Below are 24,954 nucleotides of genomic sequence, written 5' to 3'. Positions count from 1 at the left end.
TCCTGTTTGTAATATACATGGATCGGATTTCGAGGCGTAGTCGTGGGGGGGGGGGTCTGCAGTTCGGTGGAGTAAGGATTGCACCACTGCTTTTTGCAGATGATGTGGTTCTGATGGCTTCATCGGTCTGCGACCTTCAGCACTCACTGGATCGGTTCGCAACCGAGTGTGAAGCGGCTGGGATGAGGATCAGCACCTCCAAATCTGAGGCCATGGTTCTCAGCAGGAAACCGATGGACTGTCCACTCCAAGTAGGGAATGAGTCCTTACCCCAAGTGAAGGAGTTCAAGTATCTCGGGGTCTTGTTCTCGAGTGAGGGAACAATGGAGCGTGAGATGGGCCGGAGAATCGGAGCAGCGGGAGCGGTATTGCAGTCGCTTTACCGCACCGTTGTGACGAAAAGGGAGCTGAGTCAGAAGGCAAAGCTCTCTGTCTACCGGGCCATTTTCGTTCCTACCCTCACCTATGGTCATGAAGGATGGGTCATGACCGAAAGAACGAGATCGCGGATACAAGCGGCCGAGATGGGTTTCCTCCGCCGGGTGGCTGGTGTCTCCCTTAGAGATAAGGTGAGAAGTTCGGTCATCAGGGAGGGACTCGGAGTTGAGCCGCTCCTCCTTCGCGTCGAAAGAAGCCAGTTGAGGTGGTTCGGGCACCTAGTTAGGATGCCACCTGGGCGCCTCCCTAGGGAGGTGTTCCAGGCACGTCCAGCTGGGAAGAGACCAAGGGGTAGACCTAGGACCAGGTGGAGGGATTATATCTCTTCGCTGGCCTGGGAGCGCCTTGGGATCCCCCAGTCAGAGCTGGTTGATGTCGCCAGGGAAAAGAAAGTTTGGGGCTCTCTGCTGGAACTGCTACCCCCGCGACCCGACCACGGATAAGCGGGAGAAGATGGATGGATGGATGGAAATTAATATCTATATATTTTATACTATACTTGCACTGCTTACCGTTTATATATTTTAGCATATTCATACACACTGTTCATACTGCTCACATGCTGCTGTGTGTATCTAGTGTATTCATACCCCTCACTGTTTATTAATCATTCAATTCATTCTATATTTTATTCTGTAGATTGTGTACATTACTTTTCACTTTACTGCTTTTTTAACCCCCGCGAGCGGCTATGTGCTCGCTCACGAGAGAGACAGCCCTCTTGCTCACTCGCGGGAGAGTCAGCCTCACTCACTCGCGGAGTCCGTCTGCGAGCTCGTGAAAAGTTTCTGACACGTTGGGGCGGAGCCACTGTACTTTGATTGACAGCTGCCAGGAAACCTGGAGTTGTGAATATAATAGTTTTTTATGGACAACTTTACCATTCAATCTCATCCAACTGATCTTGCTGCTGTCACTCCTCGGCTCTTGGTAGTTCAGGCATTCATCAAACCTGGCAACTCCGGGCTTCCTGGTAGCTGTCAATCAAAGTCCAGTGGCTCCGCCCCAAAGTGTCAGAAACGTTTCACGTGCGCGCAGACAGATTCCGCGAGCGAGTGAGGCTGACACTCCCGCGAGCAAGCAAGAGGGCTGTCGCTCGCGGGGGTTTAATCTGCGCGCAAGGGTCATTTCATGTGCGTGTAAAAGCACATTTTCCGCGCTAGAATATTGACCCAAATCTGACTCAATAGCTAGCTTCAACTTAGTTAGCCTTGTGCATCATTTGAATGTGTCCCCCGCAAACCGTTACTGTACTCAATACTACTCAACCGGGTCAGAGCTCGTCCTATTACTTGAACTGACATGCTGTTTAATAAACGGCTACTGATTTGTGCAGTGTGCATCACTTATGCATGTCCATTGGATACTGTGTGGAAAATAACATTGGACAAACACACCTTATATAGAGGACGACCAACTTCAGAGGTTGATTTAAACGAATGCCGCCTTCCGCGCGCTGTTCTTGTTGGTACTTAGCTAGCAAACAATAGCCTTCTGTGCTAAGCACGCACGATGCTAACGTGAAACACGTTAGCATCGTTAAGCTTACATTAACATACAACTGTCGCCGTGACGCTTAACTCATTGCAGACGGCATGCCGTCAACATGCACATTATTGGTGTTAATAACAATTATGAACAATATGGAGCTAAACATCATAGTGCTTTACTCTTAACTCCTATGTTAGCTACAGCCATCGAGCATCAGTGACTGACTTCCAATGAGTAATAGTCGAGAACAAACTTAAATTCCTTGTCTAACAGTGAAGCAAGCAGACAAGTCTTGTGATGAACCTCAAAAAACGTGAACATTTATATGTAGGACATGATAGACAGTAATATCTTACCTTCCAACATTTCCACACACCAGGAGGAGAGAGGCGCGAAAGAGAACCGTTGCTCTGGCCTGCAGCCAAGAATCACCGCAGACGCATGCGCAAAGGGGCAGTGTGGGCCCAATGTCTTCAAGTAGATTTTACCCAGATTGTTTGTGTTTCAGTTGCTACTGTCAGAAATTAGGTAGTGTAGGTAGAATGTACCCATTCATATATTCTAACAATGCTCACGTATATACCTTGAGTACAATTTTAAATGATTTGCTTTGATAATATATACTACCCTCCAAAATCCTTTTTTACAGTGGAGGTTCATTTCTCGAAGCTTCAGTTACAGCGACCTCTCCTGGCGAAGTGCAAGGCTGCAGTGGGTTTAACTAGTGATGGTGAGATGAAGCCTTATGAAGCTTTCCAGCCAATTGGTTCGCATAAGGGTTCATCTCATGCGGCTTCATCATGGGCTTCATTTGAACACAAACCCCCTGTTGGTCAAAGTGTGTAAAACAGGCAGATTGGACATCTCAACAGTGTGCTCTATCTCAGTGGTTCTCAAATGGGGGTAAGCGGACCCCTAGGGGTACGTTGGAGTACTGCAGGGGGTACGTGAGATTTATTTTATGTTAATGAAAAAAAAAATAGATAAATAAACAGCGACCACCAATTTCCACCAATTTTAGGAAAAGTAACGAAGTTTGAGCAGTGTGGGTTTTATATTAACAGTTACACATATTTCAAAATGCGAAGTGTAATAACTGCAGTTTACCTCCCTGTCAGAATGACAAAGATCCTCAGTGAAGCACAAGCCCATGTTTCTAACTAAATTGTACAACTTATGAAAAAGATCAGTTCAATGCAACTAATGTCGTCTTAGTGTTATTGCATGATGTTGAAATTGGTTTGCCATGAATTTAGTGATGGATTGTAAACATTTGAAATGTAGCATTTAAGAGTTTCTCAGTTGTTGTTGTTGTTGTTTTAATAAATCCGACACTGATGGTGCAGCACTGTACTGTACCTCTTTATATAGTAGTTTCTTCCCTAACAAATTGTTTTTGTGCGCTGATCAGGGGTTACTTGGCTGAATTTCTTTTTCAAAGGGTGTACGTTATTGAAAACAGTTTGAGAATCACTGCTCTATGTCATACCGAGTTCCCAATGAGTAAAGCCATAGAATAACTCTAAACAACGAACTTAACATCCTATTTTCATGCTGACAATATTGTTTTTATTCCAGTTGAATGATTGTGATTGAAAAGCCTAAGGAGGCTGGTAAACATTGCAAAGAGGGATTTGTATTCCTTAATAATATTCATAAACTGAACCATGTTGTAGCCTGAGAAAGGCTAAACCATATCAAAGAATACATTTATTAACTACATTATCTCATTTAGCTGTAGCTTTTATAAACAACAAAAAAGACGTATTGTTCAGTCGTTGAACCAGGGACCCTGCGGTCATGAGTCAAGTGCTTTCCAGCTGAGCCACAGCACACACAGTAAATCTCCCTGAAAACACTCAACAATATGTATTCCTGTATTTATTCCTATATGTATTTATGCTTGTATCCATTTATACTTATGACATGTTCCAACCTCTATATAAGTGAGGGTCTGAGCTCTTTTAATTCCATCGTGTCACCGGCGGGCCCGGGTACAGGAGGGGTAATATGGTTCTTATTATACATCCATGGGTATTATGAGCGTTATGGTTCAAAGGTTCAACCGATCTAAAGCACTTCCTGAAGCAGTCACGTGGTATCGACAGGCAGCGAGGCTTCGTTTGTCATCGATGACGTCACTGGCCCAAAACGATACAAGCCTCGATACATGCTTCACAAAAAGCTTCGGGGATTACTCGACACACGCTCCGAAGCCTCGGTGCAATACGTAACATCACTAGATTTAACGTATCTTTGCCTTGAAAAATATTCAATGCACACACACTGAATAAGACTGAATATCATGTTCTATTTGCAATTAATTATTGATAAGTGTGTATTGGGTTATTGAGAAGAGACTAGAGAGAGCTGGACATTTAGGCGTAGAGGGCCTTTAATCAGTTATTAAAGTAGAAAAGCAATGATTAAATGTTCATCCATTCCGGGCTTCGAACCAGCTGCGCGGAGGACATCGCCGCATTCGGGCCGCCGTGATTTGAAGCTTCGAATCACTGCTTTTATGCAATAGGAAGTCCAGGGTTGAAGCTCCGTTCGAAGCTTCAGTGTTACCTGCCATCACTACCCTCAGCCACCGACCACCAGAGCTTCCAGCCAACCTGCCTGCTTATTCCTTCACCATACCTGCCTGCCTTGTTCTCAGTCCAGCCTGAACTGCCTACCTCCACTCCTGCCTGAGTCTCCGAACAATAAACCATTTAAACATCTTAAGTCATTGCCTGCGCCTGGGTCCTGTTTAAAACAACATCCTAACACCCTTAAGGCTACTAACAACTTTTATTACAAGGCTTAGTTGAATACTCGATTCTGATTGGTCAATTCCGTTGCTAAGGAGGATCAAGAAAGAGAAAGTAAAAGAGGGTAAAAGACGGATCGCTGGATGTCAGATAAATGAACAGAAGAAGACAGACAAGAAGTAAACACAAACAGGAACACGGTATGAGCTCTGCAGTGTTTAAGGACTTGTTAGTAATGGATCAGAAACTGTGACAGTGCTGCCGTACATTTTTGTTGTCGCAGTTCCAGCCATTGGTGCACCCTGGAACGGAGTTTTTTTTTCTTAGTGGAAGAAATACGATAATTTTAAGTCAATAAAATCATTTCAATTAATATTGGGAGTCGATTCCTTAGTTTTTTTTGTATCTGGCCATGTAATAAGCGGGATAATGTGCAGCAACTTGGTCATTATGGGGAAAAGAACACCCTTCAGGCTCATCAAGATCAGCCTGACTGATTATGTAAACACCAGGCTTACTAATCTACCGGCACAATTTTTCTCTGGTGTAGGAATGTCTCGCGATGTTAGTGAATTCTTAAAAAACACCATTTCATTTCGGGTTAAAATGAGTTGTAACTGCGTTACTGAGAATTGTAACAAGTAGTATATTACCCAAATGTCATTAGTAATGCGCAGTGTTGGGCAAGTTACCTTTAAAAAGTAACTAGTAATATATATAGTTACTGCTCTCAAAAAAGTAACTAGTTATTACGGTGGCCCTGAAGTGCAAGACACCACAGCATTTCAGAAAACACAACAGCATTTCAGAAAACGCCGCAGCATTTCACATTGGACGGAAAGGGTATTCCTTAGGGAGAACACTTCTTGTTTGTGATTGGACAGAGCCAGCCAGAGAAGCACTGCTGTGATTGGTTGTTTTTGCTGCCAGTCAAGAAATTACACTTCGTGATTGACCCAACACATCAGCTGTTAGCACTAAGGTTAGGTACCGAGAACCGGTTCCGGTTCGGAACCGGTTCCAACATTTCGATTCCAACGGCATCATTTAGAAATGTGAATTTCGGTTCCGCGCCGCTCTCCATAGCCTACTGCATGACTGTAGCGGGGCGGGAAATGTAGCGTTGTCCCTACACTTCCTACAGCGTAACCTGAGACCAGGGCCGGCCCGTCGCATTGGCGTTATAGATGTTCGCCTAGGGCGCCAGATCTGTGGAGGCGCTGCGCTGACAGCTCTGGGAGAAAAAAAAAAAGTTTTGACCGTTGGTGCTCATCCTAAATTTCGGCCTTGATGTAACAACATTCATAATTAAGTAAATGTAACACCCTTTTCATCCCGGTTACAATTTTCATTTCCCCTGTACGATGGGCGCTGTAAGTGATGAAAATGGGGGATGTTGGTTTATCTGGCGCCCGCAGCTCACAGCCAAATTGCGAGTGAGCGAGGGAGAAAGGGAGGGCGCTGTTGTTATTAGCATCTGGTGCTAGCTGCTCTAACAGAAGAAGAAGATGTTTCTACAATGATGTGGAGGGAGAGTCCTCTCCTGTCAGACTGAGGCTGATGACTACAGCTCAGTGAGGTAAAGGACTCGCAGTGTTTAGATAGTTCACTTTAGTCTAAGTTATCTCAGTGGGTCTCAAACGTTTTGATCACAATTTATGTAAACACATATTTCCAAGGCACTCCTTTATAATTATTGGGATAAAACATGTTTGAAATCATTCCAATGTATACTATAGGACAGTAAACCAGACATATCGTTTTAAACTGGAGAGATACAAAAAATATGCATAAATAAAATAGGAAAATAAGATATGAATGAACAACAAAAATAAAATGCGTTACATGTATTTGTTATTGGCTATGGTAGGTTACTGGTTATGCTCACATACTTATTTAATTATTAAAATGTAAACCGATCTTTTTCATATGGGTATGGGTATGGGTATTTAGAGTCTCTAGTATTTAGAGTCTCTAGTAATTCTGCTTAAAGTGCACCAGATTGAAGCATTTTACTTCAAAATGTTCAAACATTTCTTCCCGGTATGCCTGTTTTTCTCAACAAGAACTGTTTTTAAAAGTTGGACTGTTGCACTGTTGTAGCTTCAGTGGTTCTCAGGTTACAGTTACATAGCAGTGAATATAAATAGATTGATTAATGTGAATATTACTTTAAACTAACCTGTGTAAAAGTTTCTCGAATAAATGTAATTTTTTTGGTGGAAGAAGCATGTATCTTTGTTACCCTGCCCCTCAAAGAATCGGAATTGAGAACCGTTAAGAACCGGATTCGAAAAGTAGAATCGGAATCGGGGAAATTCAAACGATACCCAACCCTAGTTAGCACCAACCCAGTCTCATAAAAAAACGTGTAATAACTACGTTGGTCCGCAACGTAGGACGTAGTATTTCTACGAAAACGCCTCTGAAATTGTAAAATACCTACGTCTTTTTTCACCATTCATTCCAATGGCTGGCGTCTATGTCACGTGATCTTCACATTTCTCCCTGCAGAAAAAAAAACATGGCCGACATTCGTTTTATTCTCGGTGGAAAATGCCTATTTTAAGGTTAGTTTGGCCATTAAAATGCCTTTTGATGTCATTTGATGCGAGAAATATGAGTTGTTATTTCAGATTATGTGTGCAGTGGATGTACATGATCTTTAGTTTGCTAGTTATTACGAAGATTACTTCAAGAAATTGTGTCTATACAACGTTTTCATTGTTACCAAGGTGGTTGCTAGGGACGCTGCTATCGATATTATTTCTGTTATGTTGGGTAAAATTGTGTTATCTTTATTGCTACCCCCTTCCCGTCAATGTATAGTGTTGGTCCACAGTGCAAACGTATTAGTTTAACAAAATCCGCATCTAAAATTGTGGCATAGTGTGGTGCCGAGAGATGGGAGTCGGAGGCGGGGTATCAAAGGTACAAGCTAGACTTTTATTTAGCATCTCAAAACACATGTAAATAGCTTCATGCCCGGCAAGCGAAGACCGGCGGAGACAGGAAGTCCGGCTCACTAAAATGTCCGTGCAGAACAATACCCTAACCCATAGATCCGTGGGTGAATAATGTCAATCACCACAATAGATACGTTATTTTCCCCTGTGCAATTCTCCATTTACTCAACAATAACACATAATTATCCTTGTGTTTATTTATTTGTTTGATTAATAAACACAAGTTGGAGTCCGTCAGGACCGAGGGTCGGAGCAGCTCATTTGCTTTACAGAATATTACACCCGGAAGTAAGTATTCTCCCCAGTGAGATGATAGTGAACTGTTCATGAAATGGTCATGAACATTAAATGGCACTAGGGCAGTTCATGAACTACTCATGAAACTCCTGTGCTGGAATGGTTCATGAACAACTCATGGAATATGGTTTTAGGCAGGTTCATGAACAATTCATGAAATGGAGTTTTCAGTGAGTGTGTAGGGATATTCAGTTTTCAACCAAGAACATATCAAGAACTGTTCATAACAACTTCATGAACAGTTCATACCCAGTCACTGAATATAATTCAATGGCTGGCTATGAACTGTTCATGAACTGTTCATGAACCATTGACTGTGGGTCAATTGGCAACCATAGAAAACAACAATTATGTCACAATAATTGTCAATCACAACATCACAATGGAACTTTACTCAAATTAACTCAAATTAACAAACAAACAAACAAACAAACATACATGTATACAGGTGGAGCACTACAATTATTCCTATCACTATTTGAAGCAGTTCTTGACACTCAGCTGCACAAAAAATGTTGTTACGGGTCCCAAAAGCTTGGGTACCACAGCAACAATAAATGATTTCTGTAGAAAACAGAAAAGTGCAAATTATTACATTACATTGCATTTAGCTGACGCTTTTATCCAAAGCGACTTACAATAAGTGCGTTCGACCAACAAAATACAAACTTGAAGAAAACAGAATCATATAAGTACATCAGGTTTCATAGAGCAAAAACATTTCAAGTGCTACTCAACTGGCTTTAGGTAAGCCAGCCCTTTATTAGTATATAAGTGCTTTGTTAATAGTTCTATCGCTCGAAGTGGAGTCGAAAGAGATGAGTTTTCAGTCTGTGCCGGAAGGTGTGTTTAAGCTATCTGCTGTCCTGATGTCAATGGGAGCTCATTCCACCATTTTGGAGCCAGGATAACAAACCCACGTGTTTTTGCTGATGGGAACTTGGGTCCCCTTCGCAGCGAGGGTGCAGCGAGTCGTTTGGTTGATGCAGAGCGGAGTGCACGTGCTGGGGTGTACGGTTTAACCTTGTCCTGGATGTAGGAAGGGCCAGATCCATTCGCAGCATGGTACGCAAGTACCATTGTCTTGAAGTGGATTCTAGCAGTTACCGGAAGCCAGTGGAGGTAGCGGAGGAGCGGCGTGGTGTGGGAGAATTTCGGAAGGTTGAAGACCAGGCGAGCCGCTGCATTCTGGATGAGCTGCAGAGGTCGGATGGCACATGCAGGTAGACCAGCCAGGAGGGAGTTGCAGTAGTCTAGGCGTGAGGTGACGAGAGCCTGGACCAGAACCTGCGTCGCTTTCTGGGTCAGATGGGGACGTATCCTCCTGATGTTGTAAAGCGTGTATCTGCAGCAGCGGGTTGTAGCAGCTATGTTTGCAGTGAAGGACAGGTTGTTATCTATAAACACATAACGCTATCAAATAATACTTTCTATCAATATATCTATCTTTACCAAATATAACATATTATGGAGATCACACTGTCAATGTTAATAAACAAAAAACAAGGCAATGTGCCTGCAAGACTTCACTCAGGTAAACAAAACATATTACCCGTGCGCATCAGCTAACCTGCCTGCGAGCCTTCGCTCAGGTCACATTTACCCAGGTGCGGCTGAAGCCCGCGAAAATGGCATCTATTGTTGCCGACAGTTTAGTATTTTTAAAATACCGTTACTATGTCAAACATGCTCACAACCTTCTGACACACTCTCCTAAACATCTCCAACATCATATCTAATTCACACAAGTTAACATCGATCATTTTCATCATGTACTGACCTGTAGAAAACAGAAAAGTGGAGCAGCAATAATTATACACAGGATCCGGTTGATCGTCTGGATTGCTTCTGAGGAGGGGGCGGAAGTGTCCCCCCTAAGGTAACCCAGATGTCACCGCTCACCTGCCAAAGGTTCCACCTTGGCGCTACTTACTCGTACTGCTTCTCAAACAGTACAGATAAACCATAAAATGATATGAATGTCACCAAAATAAATACAGATAATGTTCAGTTTCAAATTCACTATTGTTTTGTTTTAAGATTAAAAGTTTTAAAAAAGAAAGAAATGTTCAAATAGTAGATGAATATTCAAGAGGTCTTTAAAAACATCACACTGATCATCAAAAGTTCATAAAATGCTCATGAATATTCCAAAAATATTCTGAACTTGCCACAATCATCCTAAATTCATGAAATGCTCATAGTCATGAAACGTTCATGAAATACTCATGCAAACTTTTTGGGGTTTTAATTATAATGTTGTGATTGGCTGGATCATGAAAAGTTCATAAATTGCTCATAAAAGTCTGTCATGAGCAAAACAGGAACTTTATATGAATGAACAATGTTCATAACAATTTCATGAACTGCTCTTTAAAATGGTTCATGAGCATTTTAAGAATTTTGGTTCATGAATATGACAAGTGAACATCTAATGAGTTGTTCATGAATGTTTCATAAAGTCATGAACTCCATCTCGCGCTTCGCTTGACAAACCCCGTGATAGTCCTCAAGCTCTGTGATTGGAGAGTGTGCAGAGCGTCGAACAGCACTTGAAATGGGATGGAACCACGGCAGACTGTCCAAAACTGGATTTGAACGGGTCCACCGCATCCTCCCCCACACCGCAACATGTTCTCTATCTATGGCACGTCTCTACTGGGAGTTGTAGTTTTAAAAGACGTTTTCATATTTCCCATAATAAGAAGTTGCCAGTGTTAAACTGTGTACATCCCTGGAGGTTTAGGGGATAGGAAACACTCAAATTTAAAACATATAATTAATAAATGGGTGAAAATTGCTTGTGCCCATAAAGGGCAGCATTAATATATATACACACATGCCAGCTAAGGTCAGAAGAGCTTTATTTAACAGCTGGTCTTATGTCTGTGACCCCTCCTGTTGTTCATTGATAAGCCTGAAACATGCACTTGTCAAGGTTCAGAGGCACATTGTGCAAATATGGCAGTAGCCATCGATCATCTTAAGATAAGATATACTTTATTGATCCCAAGTTGGAAACATTTGCGTTACATCAGCATGTGTATAGTAGTAATATGCAGTGGTGTTTATTTGTAAATCATTTAGTATAATCACACAAATTCTGTGTTTTATATTTAATAATTCTGTGTTCTTTATTTATTGATTGTTCAATACCTGACAAGGTCGGAGATGAAAAACTTTGGTCACAGGTTCCTCAACAGTGCATCACAAGACATCTTTCAATATGTGTACCTCCACCATTAAATTGTCATATTCTGCACATTTCTTATACTATCTACATACATCTTATAAGAGTATAATACATATGTATAATATCAGTTAAAATAAGTGCTTCAACATAGTTAACATTGCTGGAGGTATGCACAAATATTGATAGATGTCTTGTAATGCACTGTTGAGGAACCTGCGACCCAAGTTTTTCATTCAGTGCAGAACTACATGATATGTCAATAAACCTTAGAAAATCTTGAAATCTTGAAAGGGATGTGCAAAATAGTCATTATATACAGTCTTTACTTAACTATTAGTAGAGAATAACGAGTAATGAATATACTTTATAGGGATTCTATTAATATCTAATAATAAAAATAATGAAATTCAATAACATGCTTTAACCACTAGGTGTCCCTTTATATCAGCTGTGCACGTTTATGGTGTAAATACAGCCTATCTACCAATTGGATCAAATATAAAAGTCCGGCGAATTAGTGTTGATACTGCAAGGAGACGCATTGTGTGAAAAGAAATGTAAGATGTTGTTTAATTGTTGATATATTTATGATCCACGTCGCAGTTCCTCATGTTTGTCTAGAAGTCTTCTCATCAGGGCTCTATAAATACCGAACTACGGCAGATATGTAATATTTAATGCAGCCGAACCGTGTATTACAATGCCGTTATGTGATGACTTTCAAAGAGAAAAGCAAGTACACTCGGAATAAAGTGTTTTCGGTCTGTTTCCGGTATTTGTTAATGACGATGTGCTGTGAGATGTGAGACTGGAATTGTACAGGGGAAAATTACGTTTCTGCACCATTTTAGATGCGGATTTTGTTAAACTAATACGTTTGTGCTGTGGACCAACACTATACTTTGACGGGGAAGGGGGTAGCAATAAAGATAACACCATTAAACAGTTACACAACATAACAGAAATAATATCGATAGCAGCGTCCCTAGCAACCACCTTGGTAACAATGAAAACGTTGTATAGACACCATTTCCTGAAGTAATCTTCGTAATAACTAGCAAACTAAAGATCATGTACAACCACTGCACACATAATCTGAAATAACAACTCATATTTCTCGCATCAAATGACATCAAAACGCATTTTAATGGCCAAAGTAACTTTAAATAGGCATTTTACACCGTGAATAAAACGAAGTTCGGCCATGTTTTTTTTTTTCTGCAGGGAGAAATGTGAAGATCACGTGACATAGACGCCAGCCATTGGAATGAATGGTGAAAAAAAACATAGGCATTTTACAATTTCAGAGGCGTTTTCGTAGAAATACTACATCCTACGTTGTGGACCAACGTAGTTATTACACGTTTTTTTGTGAGACTGGGTTGTTAGCACACACTCAGAGCTCACAGCTCCTCATATCTGTTCAGAAACTGGACAAAAGTTAAACGTATACAAAACACAGACTGTCTATGTCATGGTGAATACAGTCGCTGCTTTATTTATGGCTGTATGACGTTGTTGTGAGTGTGGACGGAGCAGCTACAGGTTAGTTTAGCCTGATCGATCCGCCCCCTCTCCAGCGTCTTGTTTGAATGACAGGAGTAAACACAGAATTAATGCTTTATTAATTCATGGTTTTTAAGGGGCTTATCTCCATGTAAATACTATGGTAGACCACCCAATATTCGCATCGCTCTAATCGCTCGAGTTTCACCGCGGCTGTCAGCTGTGTTTGCTCTTGTCATTCAAACAAGACGCGCTGGAGAGGGGGCGGGAAGTATCTCCATGTAAATCCTATAGGAGATACCAACTACAACAAAATGAACATATTTGACCGTGATTTAATTGTAATACACGTTTCAAAGTGATGCCGAAGTAACTACATACTGATAACGGTTAGTAAAAACCATGAATTAACGCTTTGACAAGTCTGCAGACAAGACGGCAGGCGAAAAGCTTTTAAAATGCGTGTTTTCCGAATGGAATCGGATCCATTAGGCTAAACTAACCTGTAGCTGCTCCTTCCACACTCACAACAACGTCATACAGACATAAATAAAGCAGCGACTGTATTCGCCATGACATAGACAGTCCGTGGTTTGTACTTGTTTAACTTTTGTCCAGTGTCTTAACAGATATGAGGAGCTGTGAGCTCTGAGTTGTGCTAACGGCTAATGTGTTGGGACATTTTGCGCTGTCGGGCGTTGACCAATCGCGAAGCGTCATTTCTTGACTGGCGGCAACAACAACCAATCACAGTAGTGCTTCTCTGGCTGGCTCTGTCCAATCACAAACAAGAAGTGTTCTCCCTAAAGCAGGGATGGGCAAATGGCGGCCCGCGGGCCGCATGCGGCCCCCACCTCCTCTTTTTGCGGCCCTCAGATTAATTTATAAACAACGTAATTCATAAAGAAAAATGAAATTATTTGTTTTAATTTTTTTTACTTGTAGTTCTGATACCGTCCCTAGACTCCTAGTTACGTTGCGAGCTGCGTACATGATTTCAAATACCGCAAAATAATCTGTGACGCAGTATTGTGTTTGTTTCCCGGGGAAACCCTCACAAGAAACACCGGCTGTTGTTATTCCTGCTGTGACGTTAAGTTGCCTCTTGTAATTATGCCTTTACAAGCTTAAAAGTTGTATTTATCATCTGAATTTGGCAAAACAAGTTTAATATTCTTAAAACCAAGACTTTGTTTATTTGAAATCAGATGAAAACAAACTGTTCCGGACCCTGCCGTGTTATCTATGATTACTACGCTTTTCATTCATAATTTCAGCGGGAGGGAGGGGGAGCGGCGCTGAGGAACAGCAGAGTGCGGGCTGACAGGTGTCTGTGTTGACATTCCCATTATTGTGGAATAAGGGGAATGCAGAGACTGGCTACAAGTGTTTTAGGTTCAAGTTAGACAACTATTGTCTGGGTTAGTGTTCATGACTTCATGTTTATGTCATCTTAATGGTTAATCTCAATACACACACATTTTCCGTGCTTTCTAATAGTTTAAAATAGTTTTATTTCACTGTTAAATAACCTGTTCAATACAAACATGCCACTTGTAAAAATGAAATAACATTTCTGTGAACTGATATTTGTTTAGTGAGCTTATTAGAGGATGTTCCCTTTGATTGTAAAATGTCAATAAAGATGTCAGACTTAGTATATTTGTTAATAATTACATACAACACATGGAATTTTTGTGTGTGTGTGTGTTCCAAGTGAATCTGCGGCCCCCTGGTGGCCAGTACATCAATGATGTGACCCCCACCACCATCAAAGTTGCCCATCCCTGCCCTAAAGGAATACCCTTTCCGTCCAATGTGAAATGCTGTTGTGTTTTCTGAAGTGCTGCAGTGTTTTGTGAAATGCTGTGGTGTCTTGCACTTCAGGGCCACCGTAAGTTACTTTATTAGTTACTAAATTATAAAAGTAACTAGTAACAAGTTACTTTACTTTAAAAATAATAACAATACAATTTGTGTGTTGTTCTGTGGCACAGTAAGAGAAAAGACAACTCCCCACATGTAGCTACATTAGTTAGGTGCTTCACGAGATTGGCATTGCTGTTATTCGATGTGGACAATGCTTTTTGTCTTGCACACAGTTTACATTTGACCAAAATATTTTTTGCGTCCTTTATCCCCACAAATTGAAAATAGTGGTTATATCTCCAAGTTGTGAATGCGCTGCTGCTCTCGCTGATACTTGCATCTGCCATAGTGTGTTTGTGTGCTGGTGCTGGGCGTTGCCGTGTGTGTGTGTGTGTGTGTGTGTGTGTGTGTGTGTGTGTGTGTGTGTGTGTTAGCAAGTGTTTGTGTGTCTGTGTATTTTCCCCATAAGGCAAGACCAGCCCAACTCTGTCTCTGATTGGCTTACCCTGAAATGTTACCCCGTGTTAACCAATCATCACTCCTATCTGGTCACTTTCACTTTTCCATGGTACTGTGAGAGGACATCACTGATTCGGTTCAGTTCCATCACATAATGTAACGCAGTAACGCACCCATTTAAATCACAGTAACTATAACGGCGTTACTGAATGGGAATAGGTAACTAGTAACGTTATTAGTTACCGCAAAAGGTAGTTGCGTTACAGTAACGCGTTAGTCCCAACACTGGTAATGCGTTGCTGTAATTAAGTAATGTAATACATTACTGTAACTCTGTTACTTTTGTAAAACGTTACACCCAACACTAGTTCTAAATTGCAAGCCTCTAAAACATCGAGGGTTTGGAGGTGTAATCTTGTTTCTTTGTTGATTTCCGATCTCCAACTTGCACTTTGACTCGACGAACCAAACCATCGGTCCCTTCAGTTGTCTCGACCACTCGCCCAAGCTGCCACTGATTCCTTGGAAGCATGTCTTCCTTGATAATGACTATGTCGTTAACCTTCAGGTTGCGCCGGGGTATGTGCCACTTTTGTCTTAAGGAAACGTTCTGGAGGTATTCTTTCTTCCACCGACTCCAGAACTGTTCGGTCAGGTATTGGACTCGTCGCCACCTTTTGGCCAAGTACGTGTTTTCCTTCTCAAACTTTCCAGGAGGTGGAAGAGCAATCTTAGATTTCATCAAGATGAGGTGGTTTGGGGTAAGTGGCTCTAGTGACTTGGGATCACTGATTACATCAACGTTTAGTGGACGACTGTTGACGATAGCCATTGCTTCATAAAGCAGAGTTCGGAGGGAGGCATCGTCTAATCTGCCTGGACATTGTGCGATTGTAACGTTCAGCACATTGCGAATTGTACGAATCTGCCGTTCCCAGACGCCACCTGCATGACTTGCGGAAGGAGCGTTGAGAATGAACTCGCACTGCTTATCTGCGAGGAATGCTTCCAATACCTTGGTGTCGCATTGCTTCAGTGCCCTTTGGAGCTCGTTTTTTGCCCCAACGAAGTTTGTGCCCTGATCACAGCGCAGAACGCATACAGCTCCTCTTAGACTAATGAAGCACCTGAAGGCGTTAATGAAGGCGTCCGTGGACAGATCTTCAAGCATTTCAATATGAACTGCTCGAGAGGACAGACATGTAAAGATGAGGCCGTACGTCTTGCACTCTTTACGGCCCCGCTTGATTACAAATGGGCCAAAGCAGTCCATACCACAAGATGTGAAAGGAGCCGAAGCTTCGACACGTTCTTTGGGCAGTTCGGACATTCGTTGCTCCCCAGCTGGTCTTCTGAGCTTCCGGCATTGCACGCATCTGTGTATCAATTTGGCAACTAATTTGCTCCCACCAATAGCCCAAAATCCATTGGCTCTGATTTCCATTAAGGTTTGACCTCGGCCCTGATGGCAGATCTGGACGTGGTAGTGAGACAGAATCAGCTTGGTGATGTGGCTGTCTTTTTCGGGAGTATGATGGGGTGCTTTAGTTCTTGACTAAGGGTTGACTTTCCAAGTCTTCCTCCAACGCAGAGGAGTTCTCCGTTCAGGATGGGGTCCAGACGAAGAAGAGGACTTGAACTTCGGAGACTGTCTCCTTGAACATCCTTTTGAAATGCCTTTATCTCTTTTGAGAAAGCTTGCTGCTGGACGAGCCTAATCACAGCTTCAATGGCCCTCCTACGTTCTTCGACTGTCACACGGTTGCCGTGTTTTTGCTTGGACCCTAGTCTCTTGATTCTTGCAACCACCTTAACGAGCGTAGTCCATGAAGAGAAACGACTCAGGCGACTTAGAACGTCCTGCTGCTCGCTGACTTGAGTTGCGAATGCTTGAATCGATTTAACTTCTGGATCACCAACTAGCAGCTCAGTTGAAGGGGTAGGTGATGGAAGCGCCTTCTGTTCCCATAAAAACGTAGGCCCTAATAACCAGATAGTTGAAGTGATGTCCGCTGCATGAAGACCTCTGGAGGCATGGTCAGCTGGGTTTTGTGTTGTATCAACGTAGTGCCACTGGGTTGCTTGTGTATTATCTCTTATCAGTTTAACACGATTTGCAACGAACACATGAAACCTTCTTGCTTCGTTGTTGATGTATGCAAGCACCACCTGAGAGTCAGTCCAGAAGTATTCTTCGTCAATTTTCATCTCAAGCTCAGTTTTCAACAAAACGCTCATCCTGGCTGAGGTGACCGCGGCTGAGAGTTCAAGTCTGGGAATGCTGGTGATCTGAGTAGGTGCGACTCTTGCCTTTGACATTACGAGGCTGCAATGGATTTCGTCTTTGTCATTCTTGTACCTGAGGTAGGAACATGCACCGTATCCGACATTGCTAGCATCTGAGAAGTGGTGCAGTTCTACTCTCACAATTTTACCAAAGTATTGAGGGTGGTAGCATCTGGGTATAGTGACTTCCTTTAGCCTTTGAAGACCGTTCTTCCACTCCTCCCACCATGAACGTAAGTTCTCAGGAAGTGGATAATCCCATCCGATGCCTCTGCTGCACAGCGAAGCGAGAAACTAAACCGGGTGGGTCGTAAAGAGAGGCAACGACTGACAGAAGGCCACCGGGGCTTGGTGGCTGGTCCTTTGGTTCGATGTTGAAGCTGAACGTGTCGTTTTCCATTGACCACTGAATGCCAATAATGTGTCCTTCTGTTGTTGCATCAGGGTGCAAGGTCCCAGACACACCCTGTCACCTGTGGTGTCCCTCAAGGGTCGGTCCTCGGGCCCACTCTGTTCACCCTGTACACTCTTCCCCTTGGCCATGTCATCAGCCAGCATGGAATATCATTCCAATTGCTACGCTGATGACCAGTGTTGTGCTAGTTACTGAAAACCAGTAACTAGTTACCATTACTTCATTTCAAAAGTAACTCAGTTACTTTACTGATTACTTACACCAAAAAGTAATGCGTTACTGTGAAAAGTAACTTTTTAGTTACTTAAAAAAAAGGCTCCCATTAATGCCCTTATAGCCTTCATTTCAGTACTGTTATTGCATTGGAGAATAATACAATCTGTTAATCAACTTGACATGCAATCTGGATTGCATCGATATTAGCTGGCTTTCCATTTTTGTATATTCTTTCTCCAGGTAGTTGGAAAAAAATGTCCGTGCCATATGCCGTGTGCCGCCCGGACATGGTATCATGCTAACTAGCTCCCTGAAAGCGGGTGACTCCAATGTAGCAATAGCCTGCATGTGTTCTACAACATACCGTGCAATGGCTTTATCGACTTTTCCCTGGCTAGCAGTCCCTTGGTTAACATCCAGCCGCTGTTGCTTAGGTGGAGTGGCGTCGGCTGAGTCTCTGTGGTCTTAGCTACTAGCTTCGTCCCAGCATGTTGTTTTTGCAGATGTTTTAAGAGATTTGAATGACTGGTTTGAGCAGTAGATAGGCTCTTTGACCCGCCAGGACACAACTTACATTTAACAGAAACTTTCTTTTCTTTGTGCTCGACAAAAGTGAAATAGTGAGAATATCTCCAGGTGGAGAAACTAGACTTGAGCGCCATGATAGTCTTGTTAGTAAACAACACAAACACGCCCACAGCCCGTCTCCGCATGTGACACAGGAAGTATCTAAGTACATTTACTCAAGTACAGTTCTCATCTCTGTTCGCCTGGCTGTTGACTATATAAAAAAACTAACGCAGTAACTCACCATGTAGTAACGGTAACTGAGTTACTGAATTTAAAAAGTAATGCGTTAGAGTAATAGTTACTGCCAAAAATAACGGCGTTACAGTAACGTGTTAGTCCCAACAGTGCTGATGACACACAACTATATATAAAGACAGACCCGGGCTTTCTGTACAGCTGCTCCTCACCTGTGGAATTCCCTCCCAGACCACCTGAGGACTCCACAGACCACTGACGCCTTTAAGAAAGGCCTAAAAACCTTTCTTTAAAAAAAGCCTTTAATTAAACTTTTGTTTATTTTTGTTTGTTTCTTACCCCTCCTGTAGCACTTTGGGATTGCGTTTAGCAATGAAAGGTGCCTAAAAAATACAATTTATTTTTATTATTATTATGTATTTTCCAATGTTCTCTCATATGGTGTTGATGCGGACATATCTCTCTCTCATTCCATGGACTGCATGCATGTACACTAGAGATGAACCAAACAATTCTTTGCTTGCATAATATATGAGCAGTACTTCCACACCTGTGTCATCAGACCTCACAATGATGCGGGAATATGACTCTGCAAGATGTATGGCATGGAGCTCCATCCTTGTGACTGCCTCCTCCTGATCACTGATGTGATGTCAAACTGCTGACTCCTGCTGTGCAGATGCTCTTCAAATCCTGAGTGTAGTCTCTGTGGGGCAGCAGTGACAATGTAATTGCTCACAAACATGCACAGTGCAGTCTTGTTTCCACTACTCCTCAAGTACTTCCTGTAGTTTGGGACATTTGTGATTTTGATCCTTTCAGATCACCCATGATGATGTTCAGAGGTGTCAGACTGTGTCCTGAACAAACAGCTGAGGCCAGGTGTTTTATTTAACCCTGCTGTTATACATTCAACATATCTAAAATAATGTTTCACATAATTTGTTTTGCTTAGTATTTCATGACTTTTCCCAATTTAGTGAGGACTAATGGGTAAACATAAAAGGAACTTGAAGATATTTTTTAAATGTCCTGTACGCACTTTGTACGCATCTGTGTTCCTTGGGGTCAATGACCCCAGGCTGTTTTAGTAGTATAAAACATATACAAATTTCAATATTTTACACATATTTGTCTTGATTGTGTAGGATGATATTGAGGTGACTAATACATGCAAATGTATCATTGTAAAAACCCTACCCTCTGCTTTAGTTATGGGTCCTTTAACAACATCAAAAAATATCTTACTGTAACATTTTATTTCAGTCAGTGAGATTGTATGGTGATATATATATTTTTCGACAATCACATAATAGGAATTCTAGACGTATAAAGGGGTCTGTAGGGGGGAAGGTTGGGGTAATGTTTTATTTAAATGGTTATTTAGGTAGTCAACAAAGATACCTAAAGCACCAGAGACATACATGTTGGTTAAAATGTGGAATATGATAATTGTCTTGGGTTTTAAACGGATAAAGGGTGTAAAGTCAATCTGAGGATAACAGGAGGGTTAATGTTGTGTTTATGGGTTAGGGACAGTTTCATGTTCCTCTCGTCTCCTCCTAGTCGCTGAATGAGTGCGGAGGCATGAATGCTGAGAGATGCTTAATGGTTTCATGCAAGATTTAGTGACCTTCAGGTTCTTCAAGTAGTTTACACTGTTGGCAATTATGTCAGCATAAATCAACCCTTCCATTGCCTAGGAAAAAAAGCCACTAAGCAGATTTATGGCATCATAATCTGGGGTCTTCGTTTCCTATTCTCACTGAAAAAACTGAAACATTGACTTGAATAAAATGTATGATGTCAACAGATTTCAGACAACTCTATTAGGTAAGTTGAAAGCAATATTATTACGTTTAAATAGGTTAAACTTAATATTCTTTCTTTCAACTAACCTAATACAGTTAAAGTCAATGTTTTAGTTTTTCAGTGTTTTACTGAAGAATGTTTATAAAAAACCGTTACAATATGATCAAAGTCAGTAATGATGAGGTTGTAATAATAATAGGTTGTGTAATGCTGATCACAATATGGTTATTCTGTCCCCTTCATTCATCCATTAATGTGGACAGAATGATAGTTCACCTCAAGTGAACGATGACCTTTTCAGGAAACATATTTCTACCAGTAAATAATTCACCATGTATCCATTATGCATTATAGAACTAAACACCAGCCTTCATGCAGTAGTGGAGTCTAACAAAGTAAAATAACACAAGTACTGTACTTATGTACTATTTTGACATATTTGTATTTCACTTGAATATTTCTATTTGAAGCTGCTTTATCTTATACCCCACCAAATGTCAGGGGCAACCATAACACTTTTTACTCCACAATTTATTTGTTAGCACTCGTTGTTACTTCTAATATATAAAAGCACACAATATGCTTACCATATGATGCAATACTCTACTGCAAATATACCCAGTATTTTCAAGAGTATCTTAAATGGGCTGACATGCATTTTTAAGTAATGCAAACATACTGTTTAATATTACATAAGAATATACTACTTTTGAAAGAGATATTGTGCATAATGAATACTTTTACATGTAAAGGAGTATTTTAGGAATATTATATTTGTACTTTTACTAAAGTATAGGATCTGAGTAATACGTGTTGTGATCACTCAGCACTCTCAGCATGTCTGACCTTCCCTCCACTGCAAGGTCACAGCTCAGGACAAACCAAGGTCCAATAACAAAGTCCTCTTTCCAGACAGCAGAGTGTTGAAGATCGTGTCTTTCCTCCCAAAATGTATTAGAACAAATCAAAAGCTGTAAAATAGCTTTCAACAGGCACCGGGGCATGTTCATTGTTGATGTGCACTGCCGAGCACTACAGAGAGATATATTATGAGTCTGTCAAAACACCCTCACTTCATCAGTCCGAGGCTGTGTCGACAAGCATGAGTGGATCCACATCAAATGTCTGGCAATCATCAAATAAAGAGGTGAGGGACACTGTGGGTGTCTTTACACAGCACATGCCTTCTGGGTATAACCACTGAAGTAAAACATCTCTCACGACTTAATCTTCCAACTTAAGCATGCTGCAGTTATTTACACAAAGCTGCCTGGTGTAATGACAATGTTCAATATGTTCTTTAGAAACTGTTATACTTCACACTGCTCATCTGAGTTTGCTTATAAAACTTGAGGCAACATGTTTTATTGAGCGTGGACTCTCGAAAAGAGCCAGGAAAACCAACTATAATGAGGTCAGTACAGGAACTATATCAGATGTTATTTAACTGACCGCTATTAAAGAGAATTGCTTGGAAATTGAGTTCCATCACAGTCGTTTATACACTCACAGAGGAGCACAGGTCGAGACGTGATCTGTGGTGTGAAACACAGATCTGAGCTCAACACCAAATAAATGTTCTCTCTGCGGGCCATCCTTTCAGTTATGACTCCTGCAAAGAATCAACAAGTAAACATGCATCTATTGATTCATAGGATAATAAAGTACTTGTATTTATATAAACGTATACTTATATAATTATAAAGTCTGCGCAATATAAAATCCCATAATTGTTTGGCTTTTCTCAACATACTGTAATTACTGTGGGAGGGCATAGCTAAATAGCCATTTCTATATTTACTGTATTTCTGTACAAAGTAGTTCTAATGATCACAATTTCCACATTTGGAGGCAAATCCAACTTGCAGAGAGGGGCTAAGAGACACCATTTTTCAAGTCTTTTGGTGGTATCTAGTAATGATTCTGTTTATGTGCATATATATTTCTTAATATATTCTACTCAAGTGTTTTGCAAGTGTGCAGACTCCACAGGTGATGAAGGTGCTACCTGAGAGCACATCAACCTCAACCATCAGTGCATGAATGAACACTTTAATAATGGACATTACAACAACTTCATCTAGTTTTAATATAATGAGTGTTGCTACAAAGTAAAAACAAATGTTGAAAAGGGTGCAGTACAAGATTGAAATATAGGTTTAATAAAAATCCCAACCTCAAGTTCTTTGTTTTGCACTTAATTGTATGTCACAACTCTAATTGTCTTTACAAAATATGAATATCATGTCATGTACTACACTGAAAAAACTGAACCGTTGACTTTATTTAAATTAATGATGTCAACAAATGTCACATAACTCTGTTAGGTTAGTTATAAGCAATTATATTATATTCAACCTATTTAACATTAAAGGTCACCTATTATACTCTTTGCAAACAATATATTATAGGTCTCAGTTATACCAATCATGTCTCCGAAATGTTTGGCTGGAACACCAAACAGATCCTTGTAGCATCCCATGATTTGTTTCAGCCCTGTTCCAAAAGTGCTGATTCTGTGTCTATAGCTTTAAATGCTAATGAGCTGCTGCTGACCACGCCCCTCTGAGAAGTAATTGCTTAAAATAAAACAATAGTGCTCTAGGAGGAGATGCAGGCGATAAGGTGGGGGGTGTTACCTTGGTTGGTGATTAGCTAATGGTTGCACGACCAAAATATATTTGTAATAGCGAGGAAAAAGTGGATTGTGCCAAATAGGGGACCTTTAATATTATTGCTTATAACTAACCTAATAATACATACATAATACACTTAATTTAACTTAACATTTCAGTTTTTTCATTGTATGAAGGGAGTGTTATTTTGTGTTCCTATTCTACCATATTAAACCTAACAGCCCCTATGTCAGGATGATCTTCCATATTTCCTTCTAGTTTGACATAACATCTAAGGAAAACTTGACTAGCAAGGTCTTTGAAGACACAATGTAGAGATCCATTGTATAGTCTCTGCATATGCACGCAAAGCAGCCCACACTGCACTCCTCATTTGAACACATGCATAATTGAAGTGAGGCTTTTCTTTTCATATGCTGCTGTTTGTTCCGCCGTGCAGAAGGAAGCCCGCCAGCCCCACCACAGCTGTCGCTCTCAGGTGATTCTACTTTCATGGCGTGACCTCACTGACTCCTGATCCGCTCAGAATAGCTGCTCCTGTAGTGCCATGCAGCAGTGCCATGTTAATGGACCTCTGACAGATTTGTGTTGAGATGTTTGAAAGGTACTGTAGGCTGTACAAGTATGACTGTGTTGCCTGCAAGTCAAAACCTTCAGAGCAATAAAGTGTATAGTGAGCAGAGATGGGGTCGTTACTACAAAAAAGTAATATATTACATATTACTTTAAAAAAAAGTAATATATTACACTACTTCGTTACTCTCTACATAAAGTAACTCGTTACTTTACTCATTACTTTACTCGCAGGGCCGGCCCGCCCCTCCCTGCAGGCAGATCACGCAGACTGCTAAAGTTTCAAATGTTCTCTTTAGTTCAGTTTCCATTGTCGCATAAGACTGATCCAGATCCTGAATGTTTTCCTATCTGACCGTGGCTGTCCTCTGTCTCCTGCTATCTGTATATTTTGCGCAGTCTATCTCTGCTCACGCTGTTGCGTCGGCGTGTTCTCCTGCGTGTTGGCCATGTGTTGCACTGGAACCAGACACCGCAAAGACTTCAGCCGAGCACGTACGAACTGCGCATGCGTGAGTGGCAATAACTCTCCTTACCAGCAGGCGGCGGTAGTGTGTATTCGTCATTCAAAACAGGCAACAACCGGAAAACAGAGAAGAAGAACACACTACGTGATATAAACAAACAACAAATAGCTGTTTCTCGTGAGGGTTTTCCCCGGGAATCAAACGCAATACACACACACTTATGCACACACACACACACACACACACACACACACACACACACACACACACACACACACACCACACACACACACACACACACACACACACACACACACACACACACACACACACACACACACACACACACACACACACACACACACACACACACACACACACACACACACACACACTCGTGAGCTTCCCCCAGACCAGTAATCCAAACGAAAATATCTTCCCTCCGTAGTATTTTGATCATTTGCTAATAATCAGATCGATGGATTCCAGAGAAGAGGAAACTTTGAAGGCCTTTTTCTCAAAATGATGACTCGGTGACAGTCATTATATAATGGGACATATTTCACTTAATATTTGGAGTATAACAACAATCCTGATATCATTAGAAAGCTAGGAATCTCCTCTTTCCAGCAGTGTATACACATCAAAATGTGTCTTCAGGTCAATGCGACTGATTTCGATGGAGCAGGTCACATATTATTACACCCAACTCTGATAGTGATGCATTGCTCCATTGTAAATGCATATTTAATTAAAAGGTTTATATGACCAGTGGAAAGTAGTTTGCTTTTTTATGACATGTAGCATTA

This window comes from Pseudochaenichthys georgianus, chromosome 24, assembly GCF_902827115.2.
Source record: "Pseudochaenichthys georgianus chromosome 24, fPseGeo1.2, whole genome shotgun sequence".
Classification (NCBI taxonomy): Eukaryota; Metazoa; Chordata; class Actinopteri; order Perciformes; family Channichthyidae; genus Pseudochaenichthys; species Pseudochaenichthys georgianus.
The sequence above is the reverse complement of the archived record's forward strand: the minus strand, read 5'-3'. Positions refer to the sequence as shown.